At 33.9% G+C, this 18652-nt stretch overlaps 1 long non-coding RNA gene across 1 annotated transcript; it reads left to right on the forward strand.

Moving 5' to 3' along the window:
• The first annotated feature begins 210 nt into the window (after positions 1–210).
• On the forward strand, positions 211–3853 carry LOC147516148 (uncharacterized). The gene is made up of 3 exons (XR_015213602.1): positions 211–1377; positions 1939–2757; positions 3312–3853. It is a non-coding gene; the product is annotated as an uncharacterized LOC147516148 (long non-coding RNA).
• Positions 3854–18652: the final 14799 nt, after the last annotated feature.

An 18652-nucleotide genomic window follows, 5' to 3' on the forward strand; every position in this document is an offset into this window, starting at 1 on the left:
CTGGTGTTTGTAAATCCTTTCTCACACGAAACTGTGAGTAATTTTTGAAATGATACTCGAGGCAGGATGTAAGTTTAGATACAACCCAATATGTTTTCTTATAAATACTTTGTGTGTAGTAGATGAACTAGCTATTCATTATGCCAAAGAAAGAGAACAAAAAATCTTTGATATACATTATTGATTGTATGGCATGGAGCCAAGGATCAAGTTTTAATGGTCTTAATTACTCTCAATGTCAAACCCAGAGACAATGGCATAGTGCTACGTTGCACTTTATTCATTCTCATACATTGAAATTAAACATACTTTGCTTTTTATAAGTTGGAAATAAAGTAAAGTAGTTTGCTTAAAACCTTAATCTAATTTGCCCATTAATCTCTCAATTACGTTTAAAACCTTAAAATGTCTTTCTTCTTCTTTCTTTGTGTTTCTTTCTTTTGCCCAAAATCTCACGTTAATTGTCTAAGCTTTCCAAGCATAGTCATGATTGCAATTTTGTCAATGGTAACACTAACACCACACACCAGATAAGGGGTTATAGGGTTTAGTTTGTCACTGAAAACAAATGTCTGAGAACCACTTGAACTATTCTTCCCCAGAAACGTCTGTCTGTTCTAACTTTTTTAAGGTACTTTCTCTTTTGTTCAAACTGTATTCATTTTCATTTGGAAGATTTTGATTCCAATTTCAGAGTTTGAATCCATTATGTAGGTATGTGCTTCCTTATTTTAATTGTTTTATTTTCCCTTGGCAAATTTTGACTCAAATTTTTGAATCTACAATTTGAGTAATAGCTTTCGATCCCATTTGGTAAATTTTTACATCCATTTTTCGCTTTTTAATTGGAATTTGGTTATTTCATTCAGATTTCAGCTTGAGACGGAGACAAGATATTCATTTTTTTTTTTTCTGGTAAAGATATCAATTTTAGATTTTATGTTTACTTTGATTGTCGTAAAAGTAGCTATTAGTTTCGACTTTTTCTTCCAGCACAGATATTGAATTTATGTATAGTTGTTTATGTGTATTTTATTTAAATTATGATAAATTTTCTATCGACTTCAAACCATTAGCTGTTTTTTCTAGAAATTGACTTTATGTATCAATGAATGATTTATTTGTTAATTGCCTTCTATAAGAAATTGTTCTCACTTGGGAATGAAGTCTTTGTATTAAATTTAGTGGGTTTTTGGTTAAATTATATTTGATCTTCTGAATTCAATAGTAGGTGCTTATTGAAATGGATTCTATGTACTAACTTCTGTCTTTATTTGCAGGTTGCTTTTGATAAGGAGTTAGCCAGCTAATTCTCCCGCCTTGCCAATCTCTTTGTTTTCCACTTTTATCAGACCTCCCATCAAGCCAATCATTCAGGTACATCATGTTCTAAGCTCTTTTGGGCTATGTATTGAAGTCATTGCAGGCTAAATTTTTTTAAAGCCCTACCTCTGACTCAAATTCTACCTTCACAATAATTTGTCCTCTCTGATGACTCCTCCCTCCCCTACCTATGTTGAGTATGGAAAGTATTGTGTTTTGAAGAGGAATAAAGTTGGAAGATTTTGGGTTTCTAAAATTCAGTCATATGGTTACTTATTAATATGCAATTAATCAATTAGGTCTTCCTCTTGCTGCCTTAGATCATTGCTCATCAAACATAGTGAACAATGGAACTTCGAAGCTGCGTGCAAATGGTCTTCAGTAGCATTTGAAACTCAAGTAGTTTAAGTGTCAGATATTCTTCCTTTGCAACTTGATTTGAGTAACATCAGATTTTGACTTTTACTACATATGTTCAAACTTGATCTAACAGACATAACATTTCAAAAATGTATATGATGTATAATACACAATATCCTAGGTGTTTGTCATATATAAAGATTAGTTAATATCAACTTTGAATTTTAGGTTTACCGGTGATATTTTCTCTAAAAGTTATATTATGCCCTAGAAGGAATGTTCTCCGTCTCCTCAGTATTTACTAAATCAAGAACAAAATTGCGTAGGGTATTAAGTTAGGTGGGGCATACCCATGGGAATGGCACATGCACCTTACAATTGCAAAGCTCTTCCACTGATATGGCAGAGTGCTTACATACGGTATTAAATATTCAAATGAGAAGGGCTGGTTTGAGCCTGGTTTGAGTTATGGTTATCCTTATTACCCATCACCAACCCCTCCTAGCTATTCAAAGCGAATTATTTTATCATAGCTAATAAGCCAGCTTTGTCAATTGAAGTGCCTAATGGAATTATGGAAATGTTAAGGGAAGTGCCAGTGGAAACAATAATGGGTTAATGCCGTCGAAACCAAGCCACCCAAACTCAAAGGGGTTTGTAGTATGGAGGCATCCTTGCTTCTGGCTATCAGGACCCCATATTCAATTTTGATGGGGTGAAGTCGCTCTTATACCTTGGCTGGGGCCCAACTTTGATTGATGGGAAACATACACCTACACCTGCCACAAGTTTGCACGCTGTATTCTCCAATATCACATGCCAACAACATTTAGGATGGAAGAAATTAGAACCTTTGCCCCCTTCCGAATCTTATGGTGAGCATTGTCTACTTCCATAATTTATTTTCTAACTTTCATGTGAATTAACTTGCTATGGAACTGCTCATTAAACTGCTTTACTATTTGAGATTTCATTACATTAGTACTATTGTGTTTAGCGTGCAATCTCACTTGATACAGGAGGTTGTCGATTGATAACAAGTACAAACCTTAAAAGCCAAGGAACTGGTTAGAGGTTTCTTACTCTCTTTTTCTCCTGCTCTCTCTCTTCAATCTTATTTTGTTTTATTTTTCTTTTTGTGTGCAAGTGGTGATTCAATGTTTTTTCTTTTAAAATGTGTAAATATTTTAGTTAAGTGGAAAGGTTGTTTAACAAAGAATCCAAGTATTGGGTATTTGGTACAGCTTCCTTAGGTAAGGTCCAAAAGTATAAATAAATTATTTCTGATAAGTATTTCTTTTCTCAAACAAACACAAAACCATCTTTTTTTCACAGTATATATGCGGTTAATGGTGTACCAGTTTTGATGTTTTGATGTTTCTTTTTCTATTTTTGGATGAACCGTTTTATATGGTTGTGTTATGTGATAATTGGTATGGGTTATGTGAAAATAGGCGCCTTTTCACATGGCTTTGAAAGAGGTTTTTAAGAGTTTGTGAAAATAGTTGTTTTTCGCACCAAAGCATTGTGCCATTGTTCTTTTGGTTTGATTTGAATGCTTAATAATTTTTTGTGCAAAAAATCTATTAAATTAGACATAATTTTCATTGTTTCTGCCTCTATTGCAGGTTATCTAAACATAGACACAATGGATTGGGTTTTTCACTTCGCTAGAGGAACTGTGACCTTCCACCCTTTGAACCATGTGACAGATTTTGTATGATAAATGCAGTTTGTCACCCTGTAACAAGTGTTCAAATATTTTAAATTTTGTATATACATATTACATTTTGTTATCATGGTGTCTTATTAGTTCATATCTTTAGTATGCCAATTTCAAATACTACTCTGAATGGTAAGTATGCATACACAATTTCATAAAAGAATTTTTGAAACCAAAATTATGTCCACAAACTCTTCAATGTGTGATTATCAAAAAAAAAAAAACTCTTCAATGTGTTTTATTTGCTATTTGTTGCATTTTGAATAGACCATAACAATTTATGTTGTTTGCGCTGGTTTAGTATCTCTTTTTTATCGTTGGATTTTCTTAATAATTCCCTATATATCATTTCTTTTTCTACTTTGGAAAAGTGGTGTATGAAGCCAACATATTTTCCGTTTACAACCATTTCGATATGGATGCACATGAGGGCCACCCAAGTTTGAGTTCCCTTAGTGATCGTGACGTGCATCAGCAACAACAACAAAACCGGGCGAATCCGAGAAGAGAAAAAAGGAAGCAATATGAGCTCAGAACTGATAGCCCAACGAAGGGAGCGTAGGCGAATAAATTATTATCAACGAATCCAAAACCAAAGAAATGAAGAATTGACTGAACGCATTCGTGTAGCATGGCGTGCCCCTTAATCGATTCTCGCTGATGGATCGTTGAACTCCAACAATTCGACGCCTCACGAGTTAATTCAAGGCCGACACCCATCTAGAGATGTTTCACACCTATTACTTTATGGAGAACGTGCAATGGTGTGCAACGAAGACGTCTGACTCATATAAAACAATATGCTCGGAATTGTATTAATGCAACGTCAGCTACATCAGAAAGTGCTGGCAATGACGGTAACTACCCCTACTAATTACTTATCCGCTTAGATTCACAACCAATTATTTATCTAGGGAAAAAAATGTATTTAATCAGGTTTGGGCATCCTTGCTGATGATATTCCTGACGACTATGCTATCAATAACGTTGGCTCGCATGGGGTTGACAACCAGATCAGCAGTTAAGTTGCCAAAGAGTACAAGTTACTTGGTTGAATGATGGGTCATCCTTTCAGCGTATTTAGAGAGCAATGGAGCAAGGATCTCTTAAAATATGGATTGAATCTGAATCCACTCCAGCCATACAAACTTTGGACGTTAAGATGCAAAAAAACACGAGCTATGAAAATTTCACAAAAGACACTATGGTTAAATATGGAGCAGCTTAGCTTTCCTCTTGATAACTATGTTCACATTCTCTTCAATAAGTTTTGTGTATCATTCATGTGCAGAGCACGTGCATTTTGCTAGTGAGTAATAGTTGGTTAATGAGTTGGTAGTTGAATAAGTCATATAGAGGTCATGTAGTGGATAAGTCTATACTAGTTTAGATAAGTCAGGTTAGTAGAGTCTGGTATATATTTCTGTTGAGAGTCATCTCCTATTTCTTGGGGATAGTTAGTTGTAACTCTTCCTATTTAAAGGATCACGTGAATAAACAAATAAGGAATTGACTAGTTTTCGAACCCGTCCTACGAACGGGTGTCGTTATATTAAATTATTTTAAAAAATATTAGCAACTATGCAGAGCTATGAAATAGGGAAATTATATTAATCACTCATTCAAGTTTCTTGCGCTACTCTCTATAAAAAAAAACACTAAACCTTGATAAAACTCATCAACTAATTTTTGTTGTTAGATTTAATAATATAAGTTTGATTGAAATTTTGTGCGAATGCCCAATGTGGCGAAGATGATATTAAAGCTACTTGAATAGCAAGACATTCCCAATTATAATAAAATAATTATAATAAACACTATTTGAAATGCAAAACTATACTTGTCGAGACATTATATTCTCCATATATATAATATAACTATGTTTCAGGGTTAGTTTAATGCATTTGCATCAAGTTTCCGATTTTACTTTAATTATTATTTGAGGTTAGTTCAATGTAGTTGCATCTAGTTTCCGATTCCCCATTAATTATTCTTTGAGGTTAATTCAATGTAGTTGTATCAAGTTTCTGATTTCCCTTTAATTATTTATTAAGGTTAATTCAATGCAGTTGCATATAGTTTTCAATGTTTCGTTAATTACTCTTTGAGATTAGCTCATTACATTTACATCCATGTTCCAATTTCCTGTTAATTACTCTTTGACGTTAGTTCAATACATCTGCATCCAGTTTCTGATTTCCCGTTAATTATTTTTCAAGGTTAGTTCGCATCTAGCTTCCAATTTTCGGTTATTTATGTTTTGAGGGTAGTTCAATGCACTTACATCTGGTTTTCGATTTCTAGTTAACTATACTCTGAGGTTATTTCAATGCATTTAAATCTAGTTTCTGATTTTCTGTTAAATATTGATTAAGGATATTACATCTAATTTTTTATTTCAATGCAGTTGCATCCAGTTTCTGATTTTCCGTTAATTATTGTTTGAGGTTAGTTCAATGTAATTGCATCTAATTTCTGATTTTCCGTTAATTGTTCTTTGAAGTTAGTTCAATGCATTTGCAGCAAGTTTTTAATTTCCCGTTAATTATTTTTTAAGGGTTGTTCAATGCAGTTGTATCAAATTTATGATTTCCCGTTAATTATTCATTGAGGTTAGTTCAGTGTAGTTGTATCCATTTTTCGATGTTTTGTTAATTAATCTTTAGATTAATTTATTGCATTTGCATCCAGTTTCCGATTTCTCATTAATAATTATTTGAGGTTAGTTCAATACATTTGCATCTAGTTTATGATTTATGATTATTTATGTTTTGAGGTTAGTTCAATGCAATTTCATCCGGTTTCTGATATCTTGTTAACTATTCTTTGAGGTTATTTCTATACATTTGCATCTAGTTTTTGATTTCCCGCTAATTATTCTATGAGGTTAGTTCAATAAAATTGCATTCGGTTTTTGATTTCTTGTTAATTATATTTTGAGATTAGTTCAATGCATTTGCATCCAGTTTCCGATTCTCCGTTAATTATTATTTGAGGTTTGTTTGATGCATTTTTGCATACCGTTTCCGATTTCCCGTTAAATATTTTTTAAGGATTTGCATCCAATTTCAAATTTCCCGTTAGTTATTCTCTAACGTTAGTTTAATGCAATTGCAGCAGTTTCTGATTTCTAGTTAATTACTTTTTAAGTTTAGTTTATCGTATATGCATAAAGTTTCTGATTTCCTATTAATTACTCTTTGAGCTCAGTTAAATGTATTTGAATCAAGTTTTCGATTTTCTTTTAATTATCCAATGTGGTTTGTAATACCAACTTTCTACTAATCTATATGTAGCGTCCTTAGTTGCAAACATGACATAAAAATAAATTATGCTTGATTTACTATATGGGATCATCAAAGATTATCCAGTTCCTGATTTTCTGTTAATTATTCTTTAAATTATACCTGACTCACTATGTGGGATCTTCAAAGATTATCTATGAACAGGTTCTATCATATTAATTATTCTGAAAAATACATGCAACTATATATGCAGAACTATTATATACAAATATTGTATTGATCACTCATCCAAATTTCTTATAACATGAAAACCCCACGTACTCTCTATTAAAAAAATATAACTCACCATTGATAAAACCCTTCAACTTCATTTTGTTATTTAATAATAGAAGTTTGATTGAAGTTATGTGAGATTGTTTAATAAGAAGTTCATATTGAAGCTACTTAAATAGCAAGGTGTTCCCAATCATAAGAAAAAAGATAAGATAAGCACCGTTTTCAATACAAAACTATACTTATCGAGACATTCCCACAACATATAACACAACTATATTTTGAGATTAGTTCAATGCATTTGCATCAAGTTTCTGATTTTCTGTTATTTATTTTTTGAGGTTAGTTCAATGCAGTTGTATTCAGTTTTCGATTTCTTGTTTATTATTCTTTGCAGTTAGTTCAATGCATTTGCATCCAATTTCCAATTTCCTGTTAATTGTTCTTCGAGATCAATTCAATGTATTTGCATCCAGTTTTCGATTTCCCGTTAATCATTTTTTAAGATTAGTTTAATACATTTGCATCCAGTTTCTAATTTCTCATTTATTATTCGATGAGGCTGTATTTGCATCTAGTTTTCGATTTCCCATTAATTATTGTTTGAGGTTAGTTCAATGAATTTCATCCAGTTTCCGATTTTCCGTTAATTATTTCTTGAGATTAGTTCAATGCTTTGCATCCAATTTATTTTTTGGAATTAGTTCAGTGTAGTTGCATCTAGTTTCCGATTTCCTGTTAATTATTTTTTAAGATTAGTTTCACGCATTTGCATCCTGTTTCCAATTTATAGTTAATTTTTTTTAGGTTAGTTCAATACAGTTGCATCCAGTTTCCGATTTCATTTTAATTTAATCTCTGAGGATTAGTTCAATGCATTTGCATCCAGTTTCTGATTTCCCGACAATTATTTTTTTATGTTAGTTTGATGTATTTGCATCCAAATTTTGATTTTCTGTCAATTATTTTTTGAGGTTAGTTTAATGCAGTTGTATCCATATTCCGATTGTTCATTAATTACTTTTTAAGATTAGTTTAATGCTTGCATGTGCATCCAATTTTCGATTTGCCGTTAAATATTATTTGAGATTAATGCATCTAGTTTTCTGTTTCCCGTTAATTGTTCTTTGACGTTAGTTTCATGCAGTATTATATATATTTTATAATATTTGTCATTATTGGTTTGCCGTTATTTTATTTTATTTTTATTTTCTATTATATATTTTGTGATGTTATTTTTTGTATAATTTAATTTTCCACATGTAATTTGTTTTGATTTGGTATAGAATTTATTTAAGCCCAACATCCACTTTAACTAAGTAAACAGTTATATAATTTATTTAAGTCAATGTCCGTTTTAATTGAATCTCATTATTCCGCTAAAATTGGAAATTATAAAATCCAGAAATTTAATTGGAATATGTCGTAATTATTGTGGTCGGAATTGTAGTTTTTGAAATCCTTAACTATGACTAAATGTCTAAATCCCACGGTGGATGACACATAAAATTGATACAACTTTATTTGTTAGGCCCATATATATAGTGCATACAATACAATTTTATTTGTTTTGGGTGTACACCCGTACTATTACTTATTTTATGATTAGTTTATTTTTTTTTCCCCAATCACATGTGTGGTTAACAATTGCATAAAGTAAATGTTCAAGCAACTCAATTTATTTTTTCCTTTATTTTTTCATAGTTTCATTGTCATTTTCTAGAAAGAAACTTTGTTATGTTGAACTTCACCTGAGATTAGTGTGGAAACTATTCTTTGTCACGTAAGGGTTTTAGGAAAATCATTTTTGGTTAAAACTATTGTTTTTAGCAATTTAATTTTTTGTATATTTTTTTTTTCCCCATAATTAGCTATATTGTTTAGGAAAAGTTGGAGACTTTGTGAAACTCTAGATGGGATTGGTTCTTTATTTATATCCTACTTTTTCGTAATTAGTAAATAGTAATAGACTTTGGAAAAAACTGGAGTCTCGGTGAGTGTTTCAAAAAATAGATTGGTGAGGGGTATAACTATAATATACTAGCCATTTGGCCCGGCCTATGGCCGGACTTGCTACATAGATAGCTAAATACTCAAAAGCCTAAAGTCCACTTAAATAAATAATATATTTATATTGATAGAACGGGGTGACGTGGCTTTTTGGGAGCATTCTCAACTACTCAGTATTAATGACCAATAAAACAACAGAAAAAAAAATATAATAAATAAATAAACTAACTCCCAAAATAGCACTTCATCTAAAACAAAACCAATCTACCTAGACAAAAAGAGGTGTTTTGTTGCTTCAATAAGGGTCTTGTCCAACCATATCTACCCACTAAATCAGCTTCGAGTTTTTGCCTCCCTAAATTTTCTATAATCTTCGGCTAGCTGTTGTAGACTGTAATAGGGTACCTGACTTCCATCTAGCAATTAGAACAAAAGACATCTTCTAACCACTAAAGGCAAGCATCTTAGGCTTGAAATATGTTTCGGTCTATAACTTGCACTAATTTTTGCGTAACAACATTCTCCATTCTTGTATACTGTAAAAAAACAAATGTTAGATACAAAAGTGAATTGAAAACTTGAAGCCAACTGAAGGAAAGCATGCTACCGGTACATACGTTCCTGAAAGTCTAAAGAATTAAAATGTAAATATTATACTTTTATAGCTACCAACTCACCTCCATTTCTATTGAAGAAGGTGTGAGACTGATACTCAACATTTATGTCCTTGCAAAGAGTAATAGATGTAAAGCATCAAAGCTTGATGAAAACACTCTCCATTGTTCATTCAAATAAATTCTCTTTTGGATGATCATACATGGTCTATATCTCATAGTGTCATACGTTCTTACAATTATAGCATATCTTCAATTAATCCTGGATTTTTTTTTTTCGCTAAAGTACGAAAACAACTTTAGTCTGATGTGCCTCATGGCCCGCCGTTAACGATATGTGCAGTTTGTGCACTCTTCTTTCTCTATTTACATGTGACCCTCCCAAGTAAAAGATTAGCACTTGCTTGATTTGAGAGAATAAGAATGTTCAAGAGAGGCCTTGAATGTGTTTTCCTGTGTCATTAGAACATTTATACGAAACGTTTCTCAGATTTTTCTTCGCCTCATTTTTCACATGGTTATAGTAGGATTTGAGTTGCAAACTACTAACTAAATAATGATTGCATCATTAAATTCGAATCTTAAAAGCACACATATTATTGATCTTTGGGATCAATTAGGTTCAATCCTTCACTGATCCTAAAGACTCAACTAACTGTGAAGGAAACTTAACTATCTTAGTTCGACTAAGCATAATCTCCACTGAAAATGGCCAAAGAAAGGTTCAACAACTAAAGAGACTGGAGAAGAATAAATTTGCACACCCAAAGGACCCAGTGTCAATAATCTTTGTGACTTACACTAATATCAGTTCAGGAAGAGGTGAGCTTCCCACAATCAAAGTCAGATTTCTTGAGTAACAAACCAGCTAGGTACGACGACAAAAACTTGTCTCTAAAGAAGTTCATGATCTTCCCATTGCTCTGTTGTAACATACCAACAATATAAGATGTAGCAATGAGCTCAAAACTTCTCCACTTTCTTTCCTTAGCAAACTTCTTAATACCTTTCCTCATCCTCTTATATTCTTCTTCATCATCTGTTTTTTTCTTTAGTTTGCTTTTTCGGAAAGACTTCAGAAAGACATCTTGCTAAAACAACACCATCTTCTAAGGCCGCACAACCCCCTTGGCCAATATCAGGAGTCATACGATGCAGAGCCTCTCATGCTACACATAAATTTTCTTTGTAGATAGCACCTGGCCATAGTACATTCAATGGATGCCCGGATCTTAATGGAGCTGAGATAATGCTTTCCAAACCGGTTTTTTCTATGACACCCAGTACTTCTTTGGGAACTTTACCAAGATTTTTAGCACGAATTGTTTTATTTGGCTAAGGTCTTCTTCCTCTCTTGCTTCTTTCTCTACAACCACACGTCATACCATTAGTTTAAGAAAAAAAAATTGTTGAGCAGTGTCCTGCAACAATGTAGTTTCTGTTTCAAATCTCAAGACGAAAAACATACGTTGTGTTTAAGTACAATACTTGTTGATGTTGAAATGTCAAAGTAGAAAAGCATAGTCGAAATTAGATATTTACCAAAAGAAAACCACGCAATAGAAATTCTTACTTATATTGAGCAGATGGAGTGTAAGTGAAGAACCAGTACATGTGCTTCGCTTTCGCAGGAAGGAATCCCCGAAAAAAAGCCATTTCCGAAAAACAGCAGGAACTTTGGTTCAAAATTATGACCATCTGGAAACTCTACAAAACCTCTGATTGCCGCCCTTATGATTTAAAAGATCTCCTCAAGGAAAGCTAGGCTCCTTTCCATTGCTTTGAAGTGTACCAATATATCAAGAATGACTTAGTATCGACTACCTGAAAACCACATTAAGACAGAAAACCATGAGAAAAAAATATAAAAAATTTATTCCACTCATAAAAAAAAATGGAAACAAAGGATAAAATAGGATTATAAGATTTTGAATATATCATTATTTTTGTATGCAGCCTGAAAAAAAATAAGTTTCTCAAGAAAACCTTAAATATTAAAAGGTGCAATCACCAAGCAAATGTACTCCACTGAAAATAGATAATTCGAATAGAAAATAACTAAGCAAGAAGAAGCTTGTATGAATGGAAACTAACTTGTTAGCGCAGCTAGCTAGCTAATCAGAGTGAACCAAATATAGCAAATGAGAGCAATATATATATGAAATTGGGGTGTAGTTAAGAAAAAAAAAAGTCCATCCTTATATAAGGAGGGTTGCCATAGATGGGACAGTTCGAACTACTACTAAGAGTATTCTCAAAAAATCTGAAAGGGTTCCTGGATCTAAAGGAATCCACAAAGGATGGAATAGCCGGACTGTGATCAGATATGGTACCATTAAGTAGGAATTATTCCACTGTAGTCTCCTGTGGAACATAGACCATTATCCTTAATGAGAACCCTCTCAAGTTTTGACCATTTTCTAGGAGGCACATCTCCCATACTTGACCATCGTAAAACTTGCTTCTTGTGGCTCTATGATCAAAGAGTCCTACAACATTTAAACATGATGAAAAGGGTTGAGTTTCTCTTTGTAAGGCGATCATTTGCACCCACCCTTTCTGAAGACAAAAAGTGATTCAAATTATAGAAGTGATCCAAATTACCAATACATTGTTTTTTTTCAATTGCACACAGTCAATATGTTGATAAATATATTAGCACCATAAATTTGATAACTGAGCTCGTCCATAATGAGTCAAGATCTTTGTAGTTCTTGAACTTAGGACGATTAGGTTACAAAGTCTGGATATTTGTTACATTCTATTGATCAGATGTGTGTGTATGGAAACACAATAGACCCAATTAGAAACGGGACTTCAACTATTATTAAATGTATTAATACCGGACTGTGACACAACAATGTCAATCAAAGATATCACATTCGCATTAGGGGGAATGTTGGCTCCTAAAACACCCTGACAAAATGTAAGATAAGAAACACAGTTGGTGGTGGGCACAGTCTCAACCGTAACACCTAGTAGTACTGGTAAATTAGAGAGTTAAGTTTAGGACCTCTTAGAACCTGATTCCATTCTTCCTTAACCACCTTGTGACTTTCCGCATCCATATAAATTACAAACAAATACCATGGGAAAACACCTAACAGCTCATATCCGTGGCTAAAAATACCGAGAATCCGTGGCATAAAGTCAATTTTTTTTGTAGTGTATCATAGACATTTTTTAGAACACTAACCGAAATAGATGACACCAAGTTTCATAGGTAACTGGACATTGCACAGTCTCCCTATACTACAATATAGAGTCAGTGTTGAATAAAGAATCACCTAAGGATCTTTAAGAGTTTCAGTAGCGACCATATGGTTCTTAGCAATAAGGATTAATAATTGAAAACCAATTACATCAATCTAATCCTTGTTAAGTACATAAAGTAGCGAGCTGGCCATATGGTTCTTTAGGAACGATCCACTCTCCACTAACTATAATCCGACTCAATTTTGATTTGCATCATCTGCAATTACCCATTGATGCCTGCAACTGATCTCCTTCAGAGCCCCCATGATACACCTTCCTATTTCCCATAATACACCTGTTAGTTAGTTTCTTTAAATCAGTCAATGGGCCAAGGATGGTCTTTTACTTCAGCAAAGCAAGAGAACATAATATGCAATGAAGATCCAAAACATATATTAGGCTCCAAAACACCTTGTAGTTGGGTTTCCAATTTTCTGCCGTAGCTCTCAAAATTTAGTAGACACTAAGAATTAAATTTTCCAACTCATCATCCCAGTCCTCAATACAGCTATTTCAGTGCTCAATGACAAAGAGTACCTATTCAAGCAAATTCCAAAACAATTAATACCTGATTTTCATTGGGAAAGAAAGTTTTAATAGCAGCTTTAACTATCTCAACTAAATAAATAAATGAAAAACAAACTATGAGAAAGAGAATATATAAACAGTCTTTCCAGGTTACAAAAGTGAGGAGAGCGGTACCAAAATGGGGTCACATTGTAAGAGCAACCACAAAAGTATGCCCTCAATACATCATACAAAAAAGACAAGAGAAAAAGAGTACACAACATCATATACAATCATAACTTTCCCATAAACCCCATAAGAAGACCCTAATCAGGACATATCCTCTACATGATGAAGCAATAAATAGGTAGCATGCTGTGTTGCATGGGTACGGGACGGAGTGTCTGGTTTGGACACGGGTACGACGATTTGGACACGGCAAGATCTGAGAATTAGGGTACTGTTTTGCTTGTGTCCGTGTCCGTATCCGTGTCCGCACGACACGGGTACGCGATACAAAGGAAATTAGGGCGTACCCATGCAACAGAGGTAGCATGTGTGTAAAGAGGGAGAGTAAATAGAGAGAGAGACAATTTTGATTTCGAATTTTTATGTAGAATAATATAAAGTGTTTTTAATTTTCAAAATGGATCCATATGAAATTCATCCCACACTTATTTTGTTCTGCCTTATCCCCTTGTCTGAAACTTTCCTTCCTCTTTCTTTAAATTTAAGAAGATTTAATAACAGTACGCTAAAACGGAGTATAGTGATAACGAAGTATAGTGATTAATAGAAAAGTAAGTATACATAAATAAGTAATTCATCCGCAGAGTATTTCTAATGTTTGTTTGGAATGAAATGTCTTATTGTTCATCTTGGATTTGTATCTCTCTTATAACAGTCTGATGGCCATTCTTTTTTGTAACATTCTTTAGTTTGTTCCACACAATTATCCGTCCGACTACATCTGTAAATAAAAAGAACAGCGTAAAACATTAGATTAACGTTGGAAATAATTATTAAAATATTATAGTATGTAGGTACATACCTATAAGATGCTTGTCGTTAATCTTGGATGATATTTGATCAAAATCGACAAATTGGAATGCATGCTCTGCGAAGTTTGTAGCGCTGATTTTGGCTGGTTTTATCTTGGTGCTCCAATTGAAAGTGATAATATATTCTCTAGATGTTACTTTATATGCCTTGTCGCTTTTTATCAAAGAAAATCTATAGATTTCATAAATCTCTTTCTCAACTATGCGGTGTCTAAACTTATCCATGAACGTTTTATAAATTCTTGAATGTATCTAGTGTACCTGGTAAAAGTGCAAATGTTGTTATATATTGTGTTTGATAAAAAAAAGTAAAACAAAAGATATATAATTATACATACCTGTTTGTCAATGAGGAGCATGTCTAAACTTGTTATTTCATCCGAGCTGTAGTCAATGGCTTCCCATAATCTACTTACTCTAGCTAATACCTTCCAGTCTCTATCAGAAGAGTCAATGGCAGCTATGCAGTGATGTTGAAGAAGTGCAATTCGTAGAGGTATGTATACACAATCATACAATATCAAATCTAAGATAAATAAATTTCGCTGAAAGTATTGTCAAATATCTCACTCAAAAGAAAGTTTTATGCAAGCGTTAGTACAACTGCAATAGTACATCTCCTTTAATAAGAGAAATGAATTTGGTTGAGAGGTGTCGAAAACATTCTAGACTCCTCGCCTTGTAATGGGTAGTGTTGAGAATGAATGCAGTCGGTTACGTGTTTTTTGTTAACTGTTTGGGCCGAGTGGGGGAATGGCCCATATTAGCGTTCAATTTTGGACTTTACATTGAGATGATCTTGCGTGATTTTGCATTAGTACATTTTCATTAGTATAGCTTCTTTTATACATGAGCAGAACTTTTGATATTGCATTAATACACTTGCAGCAGTAAATGACTCTTTTTTCAATGCATCAACAGTAAATGACTAATGTTCAAGATGATGATACGCAGAAGACACAACTGACTGGTGTAGAGGGCGGAGAGAGGTATTGCTTTAGCAGTATCCGATGCTGCCCTGGATGTTGTCTTGTCAAAGAGCTATGATCCAGTTTATGGTGCAAGGCCAATTAGGAGGTGGCTGGAGAAGAAGGTGGTGACTGAGTTATCAAAGATGCTGATAAGAGGGGAGATAGATGAGAACTCATCAGTCTATATTGATGCTTCACCAATAGGCGATGAGCTAGCATATCGTAGAGAAGAATGGGGGGCCTTGTGAATGCGAGCACTGGTAAAAAATCAGATGTACTGATTGAGATACCGAATAGGCAGAGGAATGATTCTGCTCAGGCTGTGAAGAGGATCCAGATTGAAGAAATTGATGATGATACGCAGAAGACACAACTGACTGGTGTAGAGGGCGGCAAATTAAGAGAAGCACACTTCATATTGGAAGTGGATATATATAGTTATTGTACTTACTTACAGAATAGGAGCATATCTGTCCTATGAACATAAATGATGTATGTATCCAATATGAAAAGCATCTGAAATTGGCTATAAATGCATAATACGAACCCAAAACTGGTAGACAGGTGAGAACAACAAAATCCCAACAAACAAACAATAAGTTTAATGCAGAACTCAGCTAAATCAAAATCCAAAAATACTCTGCAAAATGAAAACTGAAACCATATAGTCATAGCTCTGATAATATGAGCAATTAAAATCCACATAGTGTCCGAAACGAAAAATGAAACCATATAGTCATAGCTGTGACAATATGAGCTCCTTATCTAGTTCATCCGCCTTATGAGCTCATTGATGTAATCTTTCTTATTTCCAGCATCTCCGCCTTCAACATAGTGGTTTCTCTTCTTCTTAATTCCACCTGATGGAGCAGTCAACTGGAAAGGCCATAAGAAGTTGTTTGGTTCCCTGAAATGAGGTCCTACAGTCATGATCTCATGAATCAAATCTTCAACGCAGATCCGAGTAGAACTCCCAAGCTTGACTACCTCTACAACACAAACAAATCAAACCAACCAAAACATATAATATATGAGATTGTATTTTCACAAAACGAATCAAAACTAAATATCCAAATATTAAAGTAACTTACGCACACCTTCATTGATACAAAAATTCTTCCTAAATATAATATATGAGATTTGTATTTTGATAGGTAAAATTTTCTGTATTTACTCAGATTTGATTTTCTCAATATAAAGTTCACAATTCTAGTTCTCTGGGGGTAGGGAATGGAGACGAATATAAAATCACAATGTTCATGGCAGGAGATGGAAGCTATCAGACAAAAAAGAAGAGTTTCCTTTTCAATATGTGGGTTTTGTAAATACAAATCTTAAACAACTAAAAGGAAAACAAAAAACAGATCGACGGAGTCTATTGGACAATTTAGAACAATTTAAAATCTAGAATGGACAGGTGGTGCATAAACTAAAACAGTTACAGATATGTATCTTTGTACAAGTTTTAGAAGAATCGGACTCAACATATTATTGAACCAAATGCTTCAAAAAAAATATGTACAATACCTAATGAAAAATATTGCTTACTTCTATCTTTCCTCTTCCCATGGTAGCAACGGCAGCGAAGCAGGCAAAGATCTTTAATCAGCGATAGAGCAACAGTTTGAGCAATCCTCTTGGCCTCATCAATCGGTTCCATTGGGTCCATCATACGGTCTCCTTTGTGGCGTTTCACGTCGCTCTGACTCTGTCTTCTTAGGTGTCAGACCAAGAGCAGTCATCCAATTCTATGGAGTCCATTGTGACTTGAACCTCCAAAATAACCGCCCGTCAGCCATCCTCCATCCCACCAGCTAATTGTTTTTTTTGTTGTTGTACACCTAATCGAGAGTAACTGCATTCCCTTCACTTGTGAGTCTCCTTTCCCATGTCATGAATATAATATGATCTTCTTCATACTTCCCATACTCAAGAGGCTCCCACACTCAGCTTCTCACACACATGCAGCTGCTTTAAGTTATATAGCAAACTCAAAAGAATATGATACTGGAGCTACATATATATTACTACCACTATCAATGTTCACTAAAACTTGTTATGCAATATTCTAAGTAGAAATGATATTATGCTGACTTGAGTGAGTGAAATAGCAAATATACTTTTCTATAGCGAATGGAGAGATGAGTTATCCATAACGCCTCTTTACCGCATACGGCACACATCTGTGCATACCTCTAGACATGTTTATGCAAAGATCCTCGAGGTTCACAATCAGAGCGGAGTTTAGAAGAGTAGGACTAAGTTAAAGCTCCAAGTGAAGCAACATTAGTAGTGACGAAGAACATTTTTAAAGGGGATCTTTCCATTTGTTACTTTCAATAGGCATCTAAGCATAAGTGGAGCAAAAGTAAGCTGAAATATCTCTGCCTTCCAAACTTCTCTGTTCTGCAAATGTAGTTGTCATTGGACCTTGATTATTTCTTGCCAAAATCATAATCATAACTTTGTTCTAGACTTCTTTTCCTAGAAAAATGTCTGGGATTAACCGATGAAAACTGTGGAACTCATTTTATTAATTGAGAACTGAAAGATAGACTTTAAAACATGGGAATGTGTACATCTTCCTAAGTAGAGGTGCAAAATAAGTACTTTTACCATTTAATTATCTTTAAGAAAAAGATTTGAACAAATGGAATGATATGAAGAAAGGAAATCACAAATTCACAATTGATATAAGCATATCAAAGAAACTATCTTACAAAACCCAGATTGCATGGGTCATCCCAATAATCTCCACATCTTGTTGGGTTACCGGTTTGTCATTAGGCAAAATGGCGGTTGCATCCTATAGATAGCCGAATATCAGTAAGTCTCCTTATATAGACCCTTTAAATAATGTATAATTATGATTTAAGTTGATATAAACACAATTTTTACCATAAGGGCATCGCAAGCTTTGTTTTGTCCTCATCTCGATCTATCCTTGCATTCATAGTTGCCGCAGATTTAGCCATGGCTTCCTACACCACCGGGAGTGATGACATTACTACGGGTTGCTCTAACCAATTCTGCTTGAATCATTGCTCGATCGACCGGTATTAATGTAGTTGCTTCGAAAGTGCTTCTCCAATGCTTATGTTGAACTATGCCATCCACAAAGACAAAGAAGCCATAAATGAAAATATGTGGTGGGGGCACTTACATGGTTATTTTTCTTCCATTGATATCCAATAAAACCCATTTTCATTCTGAGTTTAGATTCTTGGCTGCAAACTGCATATCTATAAGCACCACCGCTACATCTCTATTACACTCTTCAATCGCAAAAAAAAATATATTAACAGATAAA

Source organism: Coptis chinensis, chromosome 2, assembly GCF_015680905.1.
Source record: "Coptis chinensis isolate HL-2020 chromosome 2, ASM1568090v1, whole genome shotgun sequence".
Classification (NCBI taxonomy): Eukaryota; Viridiplantae; Streptophyta; class Magnoliopsida; order Ranunculales; family Ranunculaceae; genus Coptis; species Coptis chinensis.